Raw genomic sequence first — 6,587 nt, 5'->3', positions numbered from 1 at the left:
AGCACTAGGAAGTAGTTAGAAATCCAAACTTTTGAGACAGACAGACAAACATGGTTTTTCTGATATATGTGCTTTCAAATAAGGGTTCCTCCACTTTCTAACCTCTTTATCCTCTCTTAGTCTAATTTCATTTTACGTAAAATTACAATCATAACTTTTAACTTATAGACATGTTGTGAAGATTGAATTATACCTGTGTCTATAAAGAGCCTAACACAGTGTTTGAGAGAACATTTAGCAGTTACTCTTACTATGGAATAGAGTTGGAAGATAGAGCTTTTCTTCTGGAGTACATTTGTGGGGATGAGTTATATTTTAGAATGGTGTACAACCTTTCCACTCTTTATTTTTTCCAAGCCATGGGGGTTAGTTAAGAAACATAAATATAAGGGTGTATTACTCAAATCTTAAAGTTTAACTTTGAAATCTAACATTTAACATAGAACAACTCTAGTTGGGGAGGAGTGGTGGCAGAGGTTAAATGTATCTTGAGAACTACATAAGTTAACCTATAAATAGGCAAGTAACCAGCTAGTTGGGAGTGTCCCCCGAAAATGATACAATAAGCTGTTTTATCATTGTTCTTATGGGAAAATTATTTTGACACACATATTTATAGGTTATAAAAAATGAAGAACCCATTTCAACATATTTAAAGTAGGCTTGAGTTATATAACAGTGCTGAGAGGTTTTTCCACCCCCCTATTATCCTAAAATCACAGGTAGATGCAAAGTTAAAGTCAGGAAGGGCCAAAGTTTCCATCAATGAGTTATCAAGAAATTGGGCCGGCCAAGGTCCACTAATACAGGCGGGTAGCACAGACTTTACCCCATGCTCGCTCAGTCAACAAAACATTCACAGATTAAGTCTCACTATGTTGCCCAGGCTGGCCTCAAACTTTCCTAGGGAATTGAGATATTATTGCCCATTAAAATGTACAGGGTTTTCCACCCCAAACCACTTCATTAGTTGATAGCAAGAACCTCATTGGTTGCCATGTGACATACTACTTAATATCCTGCTGATGTGAGACAATGCTTTGTAAATTCCAATATTTCCTGAGTATTTTTTTTAAGTTTTGGATGTAAAGCTATAAAATCTCAACTAACATAAAAGAGAGGCACCCTGGTGAGAAAGAGTGAGAGACTATTACCTTTCCTGTCGAAATGGAAGTTATACCCAGGGTTGCCAGATAACATATACAGTGCCTAGATACATTTGAAACATAACAAAGGAATAACTTTTTGTAAGTGTACTCCAAATAGTGCAGGAGACATAAATATGCTGAAGACATGATTGTAAAATATAAATACATGTAAAATACAAATTTATCTGGGTATCCTGTGTTTTTATTTGCTTAATTTAGGGACTGTTGTTGACTTTGACAAGGAAGATTACCAAAATTGCTCTACGCTTCACCTTCTATAAATCATAGAGCAACATACAGCAATGCCAGTAAGAGTTCCAGAAAAACTTCCAAGGTAAATGTTCTTACAATGCTAAAGACGGAGAGAGAAGTAGTTAACGGTGATAATCTAATGTTTAGTTTAACTGAATATTGTCAGTGACCTTCTGATTTACTTAATAAGCAAATATTTTGTTTTCTTTTTTTATAGGCCTCACATTGATTTTAAATGTAATAAAAAAGACAAAAACAACCATTTTTCTCAACTTACCAGAATGGAGGATGGCCTGGTTTTTCTCATTTTAAGAACTCTTTTAAGTTTTAATTTATTTGGAATTAGTAACTATTTTCCAAGACCTTACCTTCTTTTAAATTCAGAAGTGCATTTCAGTATTACCCACTAAAGGGAATAAGTGGAAGCTCTCTAAGATTTGCTCCTTTTGGGTCTCGCAGAAGACACTTTTTCTTCATCTATAGTAAGAACATATGGTAAAACTTCTGGTTTATTTTTGCTGTCTCTTGGACAGCCTTTCACTATCATGTTCACATAGCAGATGACACATATAATTTGTCCGTCTTGGGGCAGAATTGTGCCTTCTTCCCCAAACCACTCATCACGTCCAGACTCTTAAACTTAACTCCAACACTTCCAGAAATTAAGGCAATTTTGACAACTGGATCCTCTTAGGCGAGCAACCTATGGCATGAAAATTTTAATAAATTCAGAAAATCTGAAATATTAATTTGCTAGGGCTATTGTTAAAAAGTACCAGAGACTTTGCGGTGTAAACAACAAAATTCACTTTCTTATACTTTTGGATGCTGGAATCAGATCAAAGTGTCAGGAAGGTTTGTTCTTTTTTGATGGCTGTGAGGAAAGAGTCTGTTTCAGGCCTCTCTCTTGACTTGTAGATGGCCCTCTTGTCCCTATATCTTCTCCCTATGTCTTCACAAGTCTTCCTTCTGTACATGTCTGTGTCTGGATTTTCTTTCTTATGAGAACACCAGTCATTTTGGATTAGTGTCCACCCCCTATGACACCTAATCTTTAAAGACACTATCTGCAAGTCTAGTCACATTGTGAGGTCTGAGGGTTAGGACTTCAACATATGAATTTTTGTGGGGAAGCAATTCATCTCACACATCTGGTAACATCAAAACATTTACAAAATTACTTTAGGATAATGGAGCAAAGGAAAGATGGGGTCTAAAACCACAGGTTAAAGCATTAAATAGTGAAATACAAACAGGCAGAAAGCTCAGATAAGGAAGGGCATGAAGAAAAACCACAATGTTTGATTGCTGGCAAAGAATGACAAATACATTAATACTGGATCACATCTCCTTCCTCTCTTTTGAGGATTCTTCTCCATATTAAAATATAATTTCCCAGAACATCTGTCCCTGGAACTGTAGCTCCTTTTTTTCTCCTGCTCGTACCATACACCTGCTTCTGTTTCCTCCTAAAGTTTGGGAAACATGCATTTATCAAGGGTACTGAAAACCTTCCAGACAATTCTGAGATAGTTCTACAACTCTTCTAAGAATGAGTGGGGCACTCAACATTCACCTCCACATTGATGATGGCAATGTGGATTCAATATTGGCATTTTGAACCAGTAAAAAAGAAACTGTTTCTCTGTTGAAGAATTTACAGCACGTAGTATCACATTTAAAGATATATACAATCTAACTCTTTGTCCTACATTAATTAGTACATCTATCTTTATGTGAGTAATTTTTTTTCTTTAACTTATATTTTAAGTTCTGAAATACTTGTACAGGATGTGCAGGTTTGTTACATAGGTAAATGTGTGCCAGGGTGGTTTGCTGCATAGATCAACCCATCACCTAGATATTAAGCCCAGTATCCATTAGCTATTCTTCCTGATGCTCTCCCTACCCCCACCCGCCCCAACAGGCCCCAGGGTGTTTTGATCCCCTTCATGTGTCTATGTGTTCTCATCATTCAACTCCCACATATAAGTGAGAACATGTGGTGTTTGGTTTTCTGTTCCACTATTAGTTTGCTGAGGATAACGGCTTCCAGCTCCATTCATGTCTCTGCAAAGGACATGATCTCATTCCTTTTTATAGCTGCATAGTATTCCATGGTATATATGTACCATATTTTGTTTATCTAGTATGTCATTGATGGGCATTTGGGTGATTTCATGTCTTTGCTATTGTGAACAGTGCTGCAATGAACATACATGTGCATGTTTCTTTATAATAGAATGATCTATATTCCTTTGGGTATATACCCAGTAATGGGATTGCTGGGTCAAATGGTATATCTGGTTTTAGGCCTTTGAGGAATCACCACACCATCTTCCACAATGGCTTAACTAATTTACACTCCCACCAACAGTGTAAAAGCATTCCTTTTTCTCTGCAACTTCACCAGCATCTGTTGTGTCTTGACTTTTTAATAACTGACATTCTGACTGGCATGAGATGCTATCTCATTGTAGTTTTGATTTGCATTTATCTAATGATCAGTGATGTTGAGATTTTTTTTCAAATGTTTGTTGGCCACATGAATGTATTATCTTGAGAAGTGTCTGTTCATGTCCTTTGCCTACTTTTTAATGGGCTGATTGTTTTTTTCTTGTAAATTTGTTTAAGTTACTTGTAGACTGTGGATATTAGAGCTTTGTCAGATGGATGGGTTACAAAAAATTTCTCCCATTCTGTAGGTTGTCTGTTCAATCAGATGATAATTCTTGCTGTGCAGAAATTCTTTAGTTTAATTAGATTCCATTTGTCAACTTTTGCTTTTGTTGCAATTGCTTTTGATGTTTTCACCATGAAATCCTTGCCCATGCTTATGTCTGGAATGGTAATGTCTAGATTTTCTTCTAGGGTTTTTATAGTTTTGGGTTTTACATTTAAGTCTTTAATCCATCTTGAGTTAATTTTTTTATAGCGTAAAAGGAAGTGATCCACTTTCAATTTTCTGCATATGGCTTGCCAGTTCTCCCAGCATGATTTATTAAATACAGAATCTTTTCCCCATTGTTTGTTTTTGTTAGGTTTGTCGAATAACAGATGGTTGTAGGTGTGCGGTCTTATTTCTGAGTTCTTTATTCTGTTCCATTGGTCTGTGTGTCTGTTTTTGTACTACTATTGTGCTGTTTTGGTTACTGTGGCTTTGCAGTGTAGTTTGAAGTTGGATAGCCTCCAGCTTTGTTCTTTTTGCATAGGACTGTCTTGGCTATTCAGGCTCTTTTTTGGTTTTATATAAATTTTAAAGTAGTTTCTTCTACTTTTGTGAAGAATGTTAATGGTAGTTTAATGGGAATAACATTGAATCTATCAATTACTTTGGGCAATATGGCCATTTTCACAATATTGATTCTTCCTATCCATGATCATGGAATGTTTTTCAATTTGCTTGTGTCCTCTCTTATTTCCTTGAGCAGTGGTTTGTTGTTCTCCTTGAAGAGGTCCTACACTTCCCTTGTTAGCTGTATTATTAAGTATTTTGTTCTTTTTGTAGCAATTGTAAATGGGAGTTGATTCATGATTTGGCTCTCTGCTTGCCTGAAATTGGTGTATAGGAATGGTAGCAATTTTTCCACATTGGTTTTGTATCCTAAGACTTTGCTGAAGCTGCTTATCAGCTTAAGAAGCTTTTAGGCTGAGACAGTGTGGTTTTCTAGATGTAGGATCATATCATCTGCAAAAAAAGATAATTTGACTTTCTTTCTTCCTATTTCATAACCTTTTTTCATTCTCTTGCCTGATTGCCCTGGCCAGAACTTCCAATACTATGTTGAATAGGAGTGATGAGAGAGGGCATTCTTGTCTTGTGCTGGTTTTCAATGAGAATGCTTCCAGCTTTGCCCATTCAGTATGATGTTAGCTGTGGGTTCATCATATGTGGCTCTTATTATTTTGAGGTATGTTCCTTCAATACATAGTTTATTGACATTTTTTGACATGAAGGGACATTGAATTTTATTGAATGCCTTTTCTGTGTCTATTGCGATAATCATGTGGTTTTTGTCTTTAGCTCTGTTTATTAGGTGAATTATATTTATTAATTTGTGTGTATTGAATCAACCTTGCATCCCAGGGATGAAGCCAGCTTGATCATGGTGGACAAACTTTTTGATATGCTGCTGGATTTGGTTTGCCAGAATTTTATGAAGAATTTTTGCATCAGTGTTCATCATGAATATTGGCCTGAAGTCTACATTTTTTGTTGTATCTCTGCCAGGTTTGGTATCAAGATGATGCTGGCCACATAAAATGAGTTAGGAAGAAGCCCCTCCTTTTCAATTGTTTGGAATAGTTCTGGAATAAATAGTACCAGTTCTTTTTTGTACCTCTGGTAGAATTCAGCTCTAAATCTGTACTGTCCTGGGATTTGTTGTTGTTGTTGTTAGGCTATTTATTACTGTCTCAGTTTTAGAATTCCTTATTGTTGTATTCAGGGATTCAATTTCTTACTTGTTCAGTTTGGGGAGGGTGCATGCATCCAGGAATTTGTCCATTTCTTCTAGATTTTCTAGTTTATGTGTAAAGAGTTGTTTATAGTATTCTCTAGTGGTTGTTTGTATTTATTCGGGTCAGGGGTGATATTCCCCTTATCATTTTTGATTGTATCTATTTGAGTCTTCTCTCTTTTCTTCATTAGTCTAGCTAGTGGCTTATCTATTTTATTAATTGTTTCAAAAAACCAACTCCTGGATTCATTGATTTTTTAAAGGTGTTTTGTGTTTCTATCTCCTTCAATTCCACTCTGATCTTGGTTATTTCTTGTCTTCTGCTAGCTTTTGGGTTTGTTTGCTCTTGGTTCTCTACTTTTTAGTTGTGATGTTAGGTTGTTGATTTGAGATCTTTCTAGCTTTTTGATGTGGGCATTTAGTGCTGTAAATTTCCATCTTAATATTGTTTTAGTTGTGACCCAGAGATTCTGGTATGTTGTCTCTTTGCTCTCATTAGTTTCAAAGAACTTCCTGATTTCTGCCTTAATTTCATTATTTACACAGGAGTCAATCAGGGGAAGGCTGTTCAATTTCCATGTAGTTGTGTGGTTTTGAGTGAGTTTCTTAATCTTGAGTTCTATTTCGATTGCTCTGTGGTCTGAGAGACTATGATTTCAGTTCTTTTGCACTTGCTGTGGAGTGTTTTACTTCTGTTATGTTATCAATTTTAGAGTAAGTGTCATGT

General features: G+C 35.9%; 1 long non-coding RNA gene across 1 annotated transcript in view; it reads right to left on the bottom strand.

The window, feature by feature from the left end:
* Positions 1–1,976: 1,976 nt before the first annotated feature.
* The window catches only part of LOC129047872 (uncharacterized), a 184,043-nt gene continuing 179,432 nt past the window's right edge, over positions 1,977–6,587 (bottom strand). Inside the window, exon 8 of the long non-coding RNA XR_008509726.2 lies at positions 1,977–2,103. This is a non-coding gene — a long non-coding RNA (uncharacterized LOC129047872). The remainder of the gene's footprint in view (positions 2,104–6,587) is intronic.

Source organism: Pongo abelii, chromosome 13 (assembly GCF_028885655.2).
Source record: "Pongo abelii isolate AG06213 chromosome 13, NHGRI_mPonAbe1-v2.0_pri, whole genome shotgun sequence".
In the NCBI taxonomy this organism is placed as follows: Eukaryota; Metazoa; Chordata; class Mammalia; order Primates; family Hominidae; genus Pongo; species Pongo abelii.
Note: the sequence above shows the minus strand (reverse complement) of the source record. Positions and strands in the feature narration are given on the sequence as shown.